This window comes from Gasterosteus aculeatus, chromosome 7 (assembly GCF_964276395.1).
Source record: "Gasterosteus aculeatus chromosome 7, fGasAcu3.hap1.1, whole genome shotgun sequence".
Classification (NCBI taxonomy): domain Eukaryota; kingdom Metazoa; phylum Chordata; class Actinopteri; order Perciformes; family Gasterosteidae; genus Gasterosteus; species Gasterosteus aculeatus.
Window position 1 is genome coordinate 9,970,110 of NC_135694.1, and position 15,953 is coordinate 9,986,062.

Genomic DNA, 15,953 nt, shown 5'->3' on the forward strand with positions numbered 1-15,953 from the left:
TCCCTTCATATTGAATATTATACATACAACCGTAGACTGCGACCGGTCCCGTGACCACCTGCATGCAACATCCGTAGCAATGGTTTTATCCCCCGTTGCAATGAGGCCGCTTCTGTATACAGTTACCAAAGAGAAGAGGGCAGGAAATGGCTGTGAAAGGGTCCCCCATTAAAACAATAAATCATTAATCTCATGCTTGTTTGAGTGCTGGTTTACAGTCCTCTCAGGGGCTACGGTGTGTCCGTTTCACTAAATAAATATATATTGTACTTGTGTTGGCAATATGGCAATATGGCCCCACTCAAGGGCACCGCTGGAGTTCGGTCATAAAACTCAGTGCTGCTGTAAGTATATGTGTGTGTGTGTGTGTGTGTGTGTGTGTGTGTGTGTGTGTGTGTGTGTGTGTGTGTGTGTGTGTGTGTGTGTGTGTGTGTGTGTGTGTGTGTGTGTAGGTGGTGATGTACGGTACACTGGACTCGTAAACAACAAGCCAACATGGGACCAGACAGGACACCAATCAAATCAATGCAGGTCCAACATGCATTGCCCCTGTGTGTGTGTGTGTGTGTGTGTGTGTGTGTGTGTGTGTGCACGATTGTGTAGGCGAGCCAGATCACTGGATCAATGCACAGGGGAGGGAGGCTGACAGAATAATGACCTGTCCTCTCTTTTCAACAGCCTTTCTCTCTAGCCGTTTTCTCTACCCCCCCCAGGTGTTCCTCTCATGTACACTTCACGTTCTTCATTCATCCCTCGCTTATTCATCTTCCTCTTCACACTGGTCCAGGAATAGCTCCTCTCTGTTGCCTTTAATCTCATATATTTTCCCCTTCATTCCCTCCTTTCTTCGTCCATCCAATGAGATCTTCCATTTCTGCTTTTGTTGCCGATCGCCTTTCTTTTTCCCTTTTTATATAATTCCTCTTTTAAGCGACCCCCTCTTTCCCACTCCCAGCCCCAATAACTCAAACCGTCCTTTCTTTGATGCATCATTCATGGTTTTGTTCCCTAATGCACTCTCTATCTCTTTCACAGCCACACTATCAAATCTTCATCATCTGCTTTTATCTCGTGTTCGTGCTTTTTACCCTGCTCCCCCCCCGTACTGTCTCGTCTTGCGTCCTCTCGCTGTGGCCGCTGCTTCTTGGCCCTTTCTATTTCGATCTCTCTGCAGCAGAGCTCTGTGTCTCACTTCATCCCTGCTCCTTCAACCCTTCTCTTTAATGCTCCTTCCTACCCGTGTCCCTCTCGTTCCCTTCTCCATCACTTTGACTTTTCTCTTCCATTTCTTCCTTCCCTCCAGCCCCCCTCCCCCCCTCCCCTTCCCATCCTTTCTCTCATTCCCCGAGGTGTGTGACTGAGTGCCGAAGCCCAGGTCCCAGTAATGGGATAATCCTTTACATCAGAGCAGCGGCATCAGTCAGGCTAACATGTCACTCTTTAAAAGTCAACCTCATCACTGAAATAGCCCCCCAATCTCTGCATCGCACTTCTTTTCACGGCAAACGTGCACACACGTGCGCTGCGCTCTGACGGGGCGTCCGGTCGCGAAGGCCCAGCCTCCGGACCGTTTTACCCATTATCGACCTCTATCACTTTGCATTTACCTGGAGATAAACACTTGGCCGGGAGGATGTTTATCTTTCCCAAGTGAAAGCATGTATGTTGGCATGATGTATACGCCGCGCACGGTAGATAGCCAGCCTGGGGATATTAAGCTGGTGTCGCAAAACACTCTTTAAGTGCAGGCTGAATGTGTTTGTGATACAATCATATTATTTCCCTGCTTTCCACCTCCTATGTCAATGTGAGGTTTGGAACAAAATGCACGTATGTGGACACAAACGCAGACCCACACAGGACTAAATTGACGCTACAGGTAGAACATCTGCGCTCTGGAGTGGGAGGATAGTGTGGGGAGTGTTGCTGTGGTCGTCCGTGTTCACCTGCACCCAGAAATAGCTTGAGATACACAATCACTCTGCGACACCTGTTTTGGGCCTTACGTAACCGCAAGTGGAGACCGCAGAGAAACAAGTGGGGGGGAGAAGAGTAGTAATGGATCGTGGAAGTCAGGAAGAGCCTTTATATGTGTGTGTCTGTGTGTGAGTGTGTGAGTGCGTGTGTGATGGTTTGTTTCTGCATGAACTAAATCAAAAGAGATGCGAGGGCTCCATATAGCGCAGATATATTCACTCTTGCTACCATCAACATTTCTAACCATATAGTTTGTACTATTAGTGGTGTGGCCTGAATTTGTTTATGCTTGTTTCAACGCTTTGGTTAGTGCCCCTAACACAAAGATAGTAATAAACAGATTGCTGGCAAAGCAGCTTTGGGTTCTGAAAGAACACCAAAAATGACAAGAAATGACTACTGGTTTAAAGTTGAAGACATACTAGGATCATGACTGTTGATGGAGGAAAAGGATCCACTTTGTACAACCAACAACCGTTCGGACCTCTTCTCAAACAGGCCTTGTGGTGCTCTAATAATGCCTTGCTACTTCCCGAGGGAAACAATCATCATTGGGATGACCGGATGAGGTCAATTGTCAGGGAAATGTAAGCATGAGTCATTTATGTACTGGAATGGGCAACAAATGATGTCACTGAGTGATATCTCTTTTATAATCGTCACACAATTTCAGCAGTATAGTTTACGGTTTCCAGAAGGTCTCCAGCATCAAATCATCATCCAACTACGAGTGTCTTTATAAATGTACAAACGCGTACGGTGAGCGAAAGATGAATGCCTGCCAACAAGCAGCAGGTGATGTAAAGCATGTGGTTATATTATATATTGTATATATTGTGACACTTTGACACTTTGATCGACAAAGACACAGAGGCGTCATGCCTGTGAACCCGTCAATGTGCAACGTGCAAGAAACAGGCAATGCCGCCATTGATGTGGCCGCTTATCCCGCAACGCGATGAATGGATGCAGCACCCACAAGGCCCTGACGGGAGGCTGTGTCTGTGCTGTGTGTGCAGGGGGCTCGTTTGCTGATGTGCGCTTATGGAGGGTGTCGACGATCTGGCATGTGGCATTTATGTGTGTGTATGAAAACAGGCAAATGTGGTGGACGTTGTGTTTGTTTTCACACGTCCCAATGCAAATTACACCAATCCGAAGGACAAATAATTTGTTTTTCTTACTCATTTATATCTATTTATAAGCATCAGGATGCTTTGATGCTACTTCTCAAAGAAGTGTTTTATATGCCGCTGGCACTTTGCCTGTCGTCCATAACGTGACGCAAAGGGGCGTCAACAGTCGTCCATACTCCATCACAGACGGCGTGCTGTATAATGTTGTTCCAGGACCCAGCGAGCATCATTTGGGGAGAACATGATAGACTGGATGTTGGTTGCGATTTAGTGTTCTATGTAAGGAGGCATGGCAGCAGGGAGGAAGTAGATGCTAACTCGATCCAACCTCCTAAACTACCATGTGGCCTTAAATCCAGCAAAGTTGACTCGTTCAAAGCAAACACACACACACACCGGTGCCAGTGTGACTAGTTGGTTTTCAATGCTTTGAGGATGGGGGTTTTCAAGCATGTTGGGGGGCAACAGATATATGAGGCTGTAATGAAAAAAAAACCTTCCCCCTGGTGTGAAGCCGGGTACTTACAGCGCGGGCTTCAAGGCTGGCGTCAGCTGAACGGAGCTTTATGATGATGACTGACTGGAAGTCATAATTTCCCACCACTTTACTCCTTCCAGGTTGGGGATAATGCTGGGGATTAAGGTGCAGCAGGTGGAAGGGGAGGTTTTGTTAAGGAATCGTGTGTCATGAAATCTTCGCACAAGGAACTCCACAGCTGACAATTAAGTCTTATTTGTGATAAGCACATTATTATGAATCTTTCAGCAGATTAACAGTACAAAGCAGGTTAAGAATTCTTTCTTCACAACTTTGTTACAGCAATCCAATGGATGACAAAAGCATTTTAAATGATGGGATCACATTCACCTTCTACTACCTTTACACTGTAGCACTCAATAAAAAGCATGAAGACAACATGGATCAGAACTCAAAACTAAGGGACAACACAAAAGGATTATTAGGCCTGATAATACAACTTCTTTGTGAGCAACAAATCAGTGTTGAAGGAGCTGGTTAATGTTAGCGGTGTTATTCAGCCAAGCAGGCTAACATACAGGGGATGATTGAGTTGGATTACTAAGCTGTATTACTAAGAAAAGATTAGTAGTGTGCAAGGTTAATTTGAATATTATTATTGGTTGTTGGGCAAGAAACCTGAGTCGAATAATAAGGGAAAAATGACCAATCAGCAGAAAATGAAATAAAATATATCCTAATGGAGTTCATGTTGAAGTAAATCTGATTTATTGTTATGTATTTGTTTTTGACAGTGATATTTAATTGGGTACCACATTGCTTTCTGGCTGAATCCCACTACAACTGATGTTGGACGTATCCCAACGTGCACTGTAATTTAACTGCATTCATTTAACAGAACTATGCTTAATGCTACACATGGGAGTTTGAATCGGCATCCGTAAATCTGAAGTGCTATGCTTTGATGTTGAGTATTTTATTTTTATAAACAGTAAAATATAAGCCTCATGTAAAGGCGCTGATGAGTAGTGTCAAAGTCCTAGCAAACACTAATTGTAAATAGGATAAAGTTACGCATACAAACAGGCTGACAGACGGGGTGACGGGTAGGCTAATCGCTGACGACTCCGTCACACAGAGGATAGAGTCAAGGTGCTGTTGGATATCTCCACCCATCCCCACTATAACATGATAGTGTTATCACTGACCTTCACATGCAGAACCCACGGGAATCATTTTACTCTAATGCATAAAACCACAATGTTTAACTTGTCCTCTCCTCAGCTCTGACTCTAAATCCCCGTCGGTGATGACTGACCTTGAAGTCTGGCTTCGACGAGAGTAAATGTAATTATAACTGCTGGACAGAATAGACTAGTGAGCTAGAGAGGGCACTTGGCAGATCAGATTATTCCCTAAAACACAGTAACCCTCATACTGCAGTGACAGCTACAGCGAAATATGCTCGAGGCGAGTAAACCTGCATGTGTGTGTCCTTGCGTGTTTACATGTGGGCAAACGTTGGGAGCTACTCACCAGAAGTCTGCAGTCCAACACAATGTGCTGGAACAACAATGAAGACTCTCTCTTCCACTAAACATTTTTTGCCCCCCCCCTCCCCTATGGATCTTTTATGTCCTTGCATCATGCATACAGAGAGATGGATGGACGACCCAGCGGCTGAGCCCGCTCGAGTCACACATGGCAATAACATCTTCTGCAGAATCCTTTCCCTCCAGCCTTAGCAACAGTAGGCGACCCCATGAGCAGAAAGGAATCCACCCCCCACCCCACCCTGCGGACTTGCTTAGCTCTCCTTAGCCCTGCAGGCATTATGTCCCTTTGAATCTTCACTGTCCTTGCCTCTTTCTTATTTGCACAAGGCCACAAGGGATCATTCTAGCGCTATCGTTTTTTTGTATTACTTTTGTGGGAGCTCTCCTTACAGAAAGAACAGAAGTGTCACTTGTCAAGGTTACAAGGCATATCAAACACTACAAACATGCAAAATGGCGGCACCACCAAAAACGCACCTATCTGTTGGCTTGAGGTGGGCGCCCTTGGTTACGGCTGCACAATAAACCACATTTTAATGGCTATCACGATTTTGGCTGCCACAGTTACACGAGCATAATCGTCAGCAATATTGACTTTTAAAATGAGTGCTCTGCTACATATTAAATCAAGTGCTTCCTCAACTAACTAAGGATCATCATCCGTTATCTGGACGTTTTGGGGATTTTGGGCAAGGACCAAGCATACAGTATGCACAAAGTGAGCTGAGTGCGTTAGAGTTGTGTCTGCGCCGCAGAGCAACACAACTAGCTTGTTAAAGCACCGTAAAAAAAAAAAACACCACATCCCACAGTACGGCGAATGCATCAAGGCCAAAGCTATCGTTACCCCACTGAATCTCCGTCAGCGTCCAATGACGTCAACAGAGAAAAGCAGAAAAGCAAACCAGGAGAGTGACCCCGCACAGCGCCACAGCGTGTCCATCCACCTCCCAAAGACACACTGAAATAACGGCTTTCATTTGGCCGAAGACACCCCCCCCCCTCCCCGACAGAGGCCCTTGTGGAGCCCCCACTACCGTAGTGCAGCAGAGAAACTGCTGACTGGCTTCCCTCCTAATCGGTACCCGCCAACGGTGTTGAGGCAACACGGCCGAGAAGCGAACCCAGCTCTGCGCAGTGATGGTGGGTAAGTGTTTTTCCCCCTCTGCCACACTGGCGCCAACCCTGGTAAGTTTTATTGTGACAAAGCTCTCATCGCTACGCTCTTAAAAGGAAAATATTTGTCTCCTGTGTGCATTCCCCTCGGCAGTTTGCCAAAGCATTCTATATTTGAAGGACTTCCAGACCCGAAGGTTCTGGCCAAGCTAATATTTCAATCCCTCACTCTGGAGACCTGAAGATATGAGTGAATCACTGAGGCAAGCCTTCAGTCAGGCCGCCTGGAACAAGGGGGTTAAATAGAACGGAGGGAGTTTATTCACACATTTCACAAGGGGGAAATATGGCGGAAATTGTGAAGGGGCTACAAGCAATGTAAACCGGAACAAGACAAAAGAGGCAGGAACAACGAGGAGGGGGTTGTAATGAAGTCTGAGAGCCTCCTAATTGGGCAAAGTCTTTGAGCGGGCAGCCAACAAGCAGCTCTGGACAGGTCAGACCGAGAGCAAAAGAGAGAGAGACGGAAGGAAGGGGGAAACATTTAAAGACACAAGGGGGGCGCCATGAAAAGGTTGAGCAATGTGAATCTAATGAATTGAGGGGTTGTACGAGAGCAGCCTTGACCGCCAACTCCCTGCTCCCTACTTGCCTTAATTCCTCCTTTTACGCTCTCCAGCTTTTGCTGCAAATCTATGATCAGCTTAATGGGCTGAAATTTGGAGCAAAAAATCAGTTTGGCCACAGATGATGACACCGCGGATGCCTGGGCGGGCTCAGGGACCGGGGAGGAACAGCGTGGCCAATGAGGTGAAGGGGTGTGAGAGAAGGAGTGCTCTACGAGGACATCTTCGGAGGACTAATTTATGAGCATCTTGATCAATGTGTTAATTAAGTGGAGAGTGGGGAAATGGAGAGGCCAGTGGCTGGCCAGAGCCACCGGTGGCAACGAAGAAAAGGGGGGATGGATGGGCGCAAATGGGGGAAGGTTAGGGGACGGAATTTGGCAGGATGTGGAGCCAAGTGTGGGGGGGGTCGATTCCCCTGTGTGCTTAACTAAATGGGCCAATTCAATACCATTTGTAGTTTTGTTGATCAGCTCACCCACTAGAATTTCGTTGCACCTCCTCACATTTGTCCGAGCGGTGCAACATGTCGAGAAAGCGATTCCAATTCTGGTCTTTTAGGGACCTTCGGTAATACAACTCAGATATTCGATTCTCAAAAGCTAGAATATACGCTCAGCCCGCGTTCATCCAGCGTACTTACAAAATACGCTTGCAGCTGCCCTGGCTTCCAGAATGTAAAGCACATTCTCCAGTGAGAGGACCGGAGCTCATCCTTTGAAATGTGTTTATTCCCCACAAAAGCAGAGGGGGGAGAGGGAGAGAGAGAGAAGCAGCGAAAGAAACAGGGCCAGAAAAATCCTGCTGACTTGCAGCCTTCAAAAATCGCCGCCCACTTCTCCTATTCCCCTTCTTTATTTCCAAGTCCCTGGAGTTAAAGCCCAAACGGAAAGAAATTGTTTCACGTGGGCACCGGGGGAGCTCCGGTTGCTTTCTTCCCATGGTTTTATCTTTGCAGAAAACAACCCCACCCGACCACATCCCGCCATCCGACCGTGAGACACGTTAACACGTATCCCGGCCACTCATTAGCAGTTAGCACTGGCACGTGACCAAGCTCCCACTCTGGGCTGATTTGGAGGCGTTCTTCCTCCTTCCCTCCTTTTACAGTCCACCTATACATTACGGCCCCTTTTAAATGTGTAACGCACGCTTCTTTTCCGCATCTTCTATATTCCCCTTGTGATCACTCTGGGCTGCTAAAATCTTACAGGAAATATCCCCAAAAGCCCTCTTTCTTACTCCTTCTGTACATTTCAGAGAGAAGGGACATGTGAAGGGCACTGCGAGGGGAAGATGAGTCATTTTCACCAAGATACTGTAGCCTGAGGCTGGCAGATAAGTGCACTCAATAAAGCCTGGCACGAGTTAGACCACTGACATTTATGTCCCCGGTGCCGTGAGCTGCTACCTGTGCAAGTGTAGTCCACGGAAAAAAAGGCTGTGCGTCCAGGGTGTTTGTCCCAGGAGTGATCCACACAGATTGGAATTTAGCCCCACTCTCCTACTACTATTTGTCAGCAGAAGAATTGCTTCAGCCTTGAGAGACAGTGCGAAGAGCCACGGATGAATGATTCAACCAACGCGCATTGTTTTTCATGAAGGATGGAGGACACACATGTCGCATCCTTAAATATTGAGAGAATAACAAAAAAGAAAGTGCCTTTAGTTAAAGAAAAGCCAAGGAGACAGGAGTACGGTGTTTCTTTTTTAAGACATTTGCTGTGTATGTAACCAAAGGCGAGAGCTCTCGCTGTTGTGTGCGCGTGTCTGTGTGGACACGCGTGTGTCCCTGATCATCCAGAAGCTTCCTGTTTTCTTTGCTGATTGGGACAATAACTGCGACGATCATTGCCTACTTGGCATCAGCCAGCGCAAAAGTGTAACACTGCCATTCTGGTGCTCATTCATCACTGTCACGCCTCTGCCTTTGTACCTAACCAGCTCTCTCTCTCACACACACACTCACTCTCACACACACACACACACACACACACACACACACACACACACACACAACTAAAACCAGGAACTAGGAATGGGCTGTCAGGAAAGAGACATCCTAATTCACTACGTGGGCCTATTCTTTTCATTAGCGTTTGCCAAAACCCCGGCAGCCCCTACAATGCATCAACTGGAGCTGGACGCCAGAGGCGGTCGGAGCGGGTGTTGCTCAACACATCAGCGCCTTCGCGACAAATGTCGCGGCGGCAGAGGAGGCGGGGGGCTATGTTGCTGACCGCGCTACGTCTTCCACCCACCGCCACTTATGCAACGGTCGGACATCAAGTTCCGGGAGAATGCGTCGCCGGACTACGCCCCCGCGGCGGCTCATTTCGTTGGACTGAAGCAGCGACACACACACAAGCAGCGGCGCTAGTGTGTGTTTTATAACAATCCTCGTCATTATGCTGTGCAGACGCGGTGATAACACTTTAGCTCGTTGGCCGACGCTGCTGCAGCCTGCTTTCGCCAGCGTTGCCATTCAGCGGGTTTTTCTCCAGCCAGTTGTTAGGGCTTCCGCTGACAGCTCATACTAATATGTGTGCTGGTGTGTCAGCCAATACTAATGTGTGCGCAACGGCGGGGAAGAGGTTGCATTCAGCAGATGTTGAGAGAGCAAAACAGAGACGGTGGTTTTGTGATGTTGTGGCATTCTTCTCTCTCTCTCTCTGGTGTACATTGTGCTCCTTCACAGCTCGCTTTTCTCAAACGGCCTCCTGTTGCCTCTCCAGGTTTTGACCTCCGCTTGTGACACACTTGACTTTCAGAGCACATCGTGTCCTCCTCCTCTCTCTGTTTGTGTCCGGGGTAAGAGGGCAGGTACATAGCAGCCAGCGTCCCTGACTGCCTGCCTGCATCCGCTTGCGATGCTGATGGGTTTGCTGTGGAGCCCCCACAGGAGGGGGGGCGGGGGGTGGGGGGGGATGTGGCCACTCCTGACCTTGAGATGCTGTCAATACCATAACTCACTCCACTTCCCTGAGTCTCATCGATGGCCGGATGTAACCAGTGGCACGTGCTTCCAGAGCAAAGATGACCCGCACGAGACTGAATAACACGAAGGGATTGGGACACACACACACACACACACCAATAAAAAAAAGGATATTCTATAAACACTAATCGCCAAATGTTGATATAAAATTCCTGTATTAAACCCCGGGATATAAAAGGGATTGCAAAGGGGTATTGAGGACAAAAACAAAGCACACAGGTACCGTTCCCATGGTTGCGCCTGAGAAATACAGCGAGGGGGGGCTCTCAGGTTGCCAGAGGGATCAGCTGCTCTGCTCGGAGCAACACGGATTCCGACCGTCAGTCAATCTGATTGGCCGGGAAGCAGGATGTATTTAATCCCGGCTGATGCTGACTCCAGTGCCGTTGATTCCATCAAATCTGTATCGTACTTTCTATGCAGGACCCGACCCAACAGCGCGCAGGCTTGAGATTTTCTATTGTGTGAGGGAATGTGAAGCTGTGACCAACCACCTGCACCGCAGGTCTGATCTTGGCCTTTATCTCTTTGAAGAAAAGAGGAGTTCATGTTCATTGATCTTGGCCGGTGGTCGGCCGGTGGTCGGCCTGGTCCCAGCGAGACGTGGGGAGGAGTGGCAACTCGAAGGTTGCCACCGCTGTTGGCTCGTGACTCAAGAAGTAACCTTTTCCTTTTTTTTTTAGATAAAAATGTATCAGGGAGCGTTCGACCTTGATCCAACCTTGATGAGCCCGCAGGGGCCAGCAGGTTGACTTCAGCCATGTGGGTTTGAAGGCAAACGGGAGGAGAACAGTGGGAGAGTCCGTGTGGGAAAGACATGAGACGTGACACACAAACGAAAGAGCGGAACATTTTCTCATAGTAAGAAGAAGGAAGATAACCAAAGCTCAGAGGAGTAATGGCTTCAACCCCTTGTCTCCATCTGCACCCCAGAGAGCAGGGATCTCATTCAACAGGCTGATACAAAGGAGAGGGAGATGAGCCACGGTGGGTGGGGGTGGGGGGGAGGGGGGGCTGTGGGAGACCGGTACTCTGAGAGAAGTGCCGATATATATCATTTCATCTCTTGCTTTTACTCGTTCAGTAATTTCCAGGATTGAAGGGCCTATGCAAAAGTTACTGCACAGTATTAACTTTTGCCTTATTTCCTCGCGGCAAAATAATTGGAGTAAATAAGATATGCCTATCCGTCTGCTTAGGTTTGCTTATTTTTCATTGGAATAAAACATTTGGGTGTAACGATTTCATGTCAGAATTGTGCACAGCACCAGAGAACACGCTTTACTGGGCTTTATCATATGGGGGAAAAATGCAGCAGGCAGCAATTTGGACATTGCAGCAGTCGATATGGTAATGTCAGCTGGCTCTTGATTAATTTTCTATCTTTAATACACACTGACAAATGTGGGAGCACACATACAAGCCACTGAAAGCCAAACCAAAGCTTCAGGTTTAAAGGGGTTTATCCTTCCAAAAAGAGGCTGCCATAGCAACGAAACAACATACACACACTCCTTTTCTCAGAAGAAAAAGGGAAAGAAAACAGCCGGTCTCCCTTTGAACCAAATGAATGAGTCAGCTACAAATGGATGGAGAAGAGAAACAAATTAATACACGAACGAGGAATGAAGGCACGAAAAGGAGTTGTGCAAAAGCATGCCGTCCAAAAGTCAACACCAAGAGTGGCGGCCCACTGGTGATCCCGAACACATGGGCGGTTGCGTGGGGAGAACGAGAGGTCTATAAAAAAATTAATAAATAGCATCCGTTGTGGAGCCGTTTTATTCAATCAGCTTGGTTTTGTGCTCGGTAACGCAGATGCAGTTACAACACCAAGTACATGTCACACACTTTTAGGCAAAATATTAGACCACGGTTGCACGACTATGAAAGACATATTGGTTGTTGGGTAATTAAGTGCATTTCTCTGCCTTCAAAGCAGTGGCTGGCACACATCCAACCCCCGTTTCCTTATTCTGCTTCACTAACAGAAGTGACAGGAACCATTTCTCACTAATTCACACTGACTTGAACTGAACAAAACATTTCATTCCACCGGCGTTCATCAGATGAGTCCCCAGCTCTCCAGTCAACATGTCAGCTGCCATAATGCCAAAGAATTGGGGTTTTTCCCCTCACAGATGACATCCCTCAACTGACATTAGCGGCCACCGCTGCCGTCTCGGCCGTCAGAGGACACTGTAACGCACCGCAGAACCGGCCGTCAGCAATTCATCTGCAGTTAAAAACTATAAATAGTGAGGGATAAAATTAGCAGCAAACAGACAGGGCTGTTTTAAAGTGAGATTGCAATGACTATTCCAAGCCACCCTGTCACAGCACGCGCCTGCATCTGTTGACTGCTTAGCGACCCGCGCTAGGAGCCATCCATCTAGCCGACAACGCGCTCTAAATGCTCGGGCCCCCGTCTGCCTCCGGCTTCGCTGCTCCTTGCCCAGGATGGATGGCGCTGAGCGATGTCCGCGGGGGGGGTCTTGCATGCATTTGCTCGGGACTCACAGAAAAAGGAACGAGTGCAGGATGCTCGCACACACAGAGCGGCGTGTGCAGGCCTCCTGGAGAAGGCCGCCCAGTTTTTGACTTTCTGAGAGCGCATTGTGAATCAGCCGCAAAGCCAAAGTGAATTTGTACACAAGTTGCACCGCCGCACCCCCCCCTCCATCCTCGCCCAGATACCTCCAATCCCTCCCTACAATGCATGAGCGGGTCACCTTATCCTCCTTAAATGTCTTCCACAGGTGTGCAAAGTTTACAGCCGGCGGGCGTCGAGATAAACAGCAACCCGTCTTTGACAACATCTAATTAGCACAGGGACAGGCCCCCCCCCCCCCCCCCGCCCCCAAACCCTCCTCCTCCGCCTCCATTAAAAGATGAGATGTCCATATCTGGGGCAGACTAGCTGCCTAAAACCGAGGGGAGAAGCCGGGCTGAGCGGAGCTGCCTTCCTTTTCTCATCGCCGCAGATAAGGACAGAGGTCTTCTTGTCCCGGCTGAATCCTATCATCTCACAGGCCCAATGCTCCACAACCCCCGCCCGCATATAAATGCACCCCATTCTTCGTGCTGTGTGTGTGTGCATCTATATTTGTGTGTGTGTGCGTGTGTGTATAGAGGGGAGCATTTAAGGGAATATGTTCTAATCGCCTTGGAGTTTCCTGGGTCTTCAGAATATGAAGCTATGCTCATTTTGAGTTGAAGGATGATTTAACTTTTGAATAGGGACCTTTGTGTGTGAGCATCGTTTCAAACATCTGTCAGCGACACATGCCGGTTGCCTTGTAAAATTAGCCGTCCATTCCAAGTCCCTTTCACTGCCATTCCAGACGATACACTGTCCAAGAAGTGCACAATGATCGCCATATGCGCCCTCACTTATCTGGCACTGTTGCCATCTCAGCGAGATGATTAATAAGCTTCACATTGTGCATGCGAAGGAGGAGGAGGACGAGGGCCGAGCGGCGAGCCTGGCCTGAGTGAACGGCAGCCTCGGTTTTTCCGTCATTCCACCAGAGGAGCTCTGAGTCCAGGTCCTCGTTAGAGAGACGACACGGCTCTGCTGCCGTGAAGGAGCAGCGCGGCTCTCAACAGGTTTGACATCGGCAGACCAGCAAGAACACATCATCCATACAAGACGCAGAAAGAAATGCTGCAGAATCACACACGTGGACCAAAACCTGCTCAAGTGCAGGATGCAAGTTATTCCTTGCTTACATGTTGGATAACTGCAAATGGGTTTTTTTCCGCCTGTTGACATTATGTGTCTCCTTTTTTGTCTTTTCCTTCTTTTTTAAATTTATGTCTAGACAGAAAATACATTAAAAATGTTTGTTGACATAAATCCTCTTTTTAGCCCAATTATTCATTATTGTGATCTCTCATTTCATCATTGTATTTTTATAGGTTTGAAAAACACATTTCGTGCAATGCTCTCGTACAATGCACAGGAAACAACCTCAGCTCATACCTGTTAGATTGGGATCCTGCTGCTTGAGGGCTGCCAGATTCCCACTGATGATTCCTCCTCCTCCTCTTCTTCACCAGACCTTCCTCCACCGGTGGTCAATTTCCAGCCTACTTGCTCGTTGAAAAAAAAAAAAAAAAAAAAAAAAAGAACACCCCCTTTAAAAATCTCACTCCTACCCCCTCCACCTGAACCCCCCACCCCCCACCCGCCGTCTCCCCGACAGCACTATCTCGATCACTCCAGCCGGGCCAGCAGGTGGGACTTCATGCCCGGACACGGGGGGGGCAGTGGACACCGGGGGTCTAGGATGAAGGGCTGTTCTCCGGCACCACGCGGCGGCACAGCGGCTCGGTGTGACTCCCCATCCGAGCGGGCGCGCTCTCCTCCGGCACGGACTGTTATCAAGTCATTTACCGGCCCACGATCCGCTTTGCCTCCGGAGGAACGGCTGTTTTTGGGGGTCGAGGCCCTAAACACGACACGAATAAGCCCGACGGAACTTGTGTCCGCGGGGGTCTCGGCAGATTTGCGAGCCGGGAAGCGTCACCTGTGCTGACCGGCGGTCGCAGCTTCTCAGTTCTTGAGCTATTTTCTGGGACGTCGTCGATAAATCCTCAGTAAATCCCCTCAACGAGACCTCCGGACACCGCAGGGCGCCGGTCCGAGTCCCGGTGCGAGCCGCGGCTTGCTCCAACTTGTCCCCCGTAACGGCGCGGGCACAGACTGCTCGGTCTTCCGGTAGTCTCGTGCGAAAAGCTGCCGCTGCTGCTGCTGCTGCCGTGTGGCTGCCCGTGACCGCCTCGGCTGGCTCCGGCGCGCACACGTACGTGCGCGAGCTCGTTTCCCCGGCGTGTGACGCGCGCCGCAGTGTCCTCCCCAGCAAGCCGGTCGCCCCGGCAACGCTTTCCTCTGACCTCAATATGGTCGCTTTTCTGCTGTTGAAGAAAAAAAGAACAGAAAAAAAGGATGCGTCGCGTTCGCGTCAGTTTTATCGCGATGACAGAAAGCGCTCAGGTCCAGCGGCGGTGGAAACAGGTGAGGGTTCGCTCTCCATCTTCTCCTGCTCAGAGATGTGGAAAATGAGTGCTGAGCAGAAGTTTCATTTCGGCATCCCTCTCTCCTCCTCCTCTTCCTCTCCTCCGCTAGCCGGACAGATCTGCATCACCATGACGTCAGGCGATATTAAAGGGATACTCGCCCATTTTTCCCCCCTCGTGCATTCTTCCAGGCCGCATATCTCCTTAACCTCCGTCCCTTTATCATTCAGCCAACCAGCTTAAGAGCTCCTCCATTGATATTTAACTCATACGCTTCCCTCCATCCTATGTGGTTTACCCTTTCAACTCAGAGAACATGTAAATCTCTATTTCTGCCTGCGTGGCTAATCCCTATAGGAGGCTCAACATATTGGGTAAATATCACAGCAGTATTTCTAGGGCCAAACAGGGTATTAAATGAGCTTAATAGTGATACCACAGGAGATAAAACATGATATAATATACAAAAACATTGGGATATGTACTCACTAATCAGCAATACGTGGTATAATTCTTTTTTTTCAGGGGGTGCGGGTGGGACTTTATAAATTTGTTTATTTTACGTTTTACAGTACGGGATAATAAGCAGCTAACATCCGGCATGGAGTCCCTGATCTCATCAATGCAAATGATAAAGACTGTGGTGGCAGCAGCTGCTCCCCACTTATTACCTTCTCACAGGATAAAAAAACTAAAACAACTTTGAATTATTCTCCATCTTTGCTTGTTTTCATGCTGCAACCTGCAGACACTTAAGCACCATGTATAACGAGCGCCACCCAACAGTCATTTCCAAATTATGCCGTGCGCTTTCAGGCATGCATCCAGATCTCATTGTGGAGAAGATTTACTGCCGTTGTGTTTTTTCACTTCCTCGGATAAACCCCACAGGCAGGGAAAGTGCTGCTTCTCCGCTCATGTGGGGAGCCAGCCTGTCGTCCATCAGCCAGAACATGGCGTCGGCTCGTTGGGCTCTTTACCTCCGGACACATCCAGCTACCTGAGGGAGGAGAGCGAGGGGAGAGAAAGACCGCTTTGGGGCCG

The 15,953-nt window shown here is 48.6% G+C and overlaps 1 protein-coding gene across 3 annotated transcripts in view; it reads right to left on the reverse strand.

Annotated features, from left to right (window-relative positions):
- nlgn2a (neuroligin 2a) overlaps positions 1–15,734 on the reverse strand; it is a 147,392-nt gene extending 131,658 nt beyond the window's left edge. For all 3 annotated transcript variants that reach the window (XM_040179584.2, XM_040179583.2, XM_040179581.2), the window contains exon 1: positions 13,873–15,734. The gene's annotated coding sequence lies outside the window, so the exon portion shown is untranslated. The remainder of the gene's footprint in view (positions 1–13,872) is intronic.
- Between the last annotated feature and the right edge of the window lie 219 nt (positions 15,735–15,953).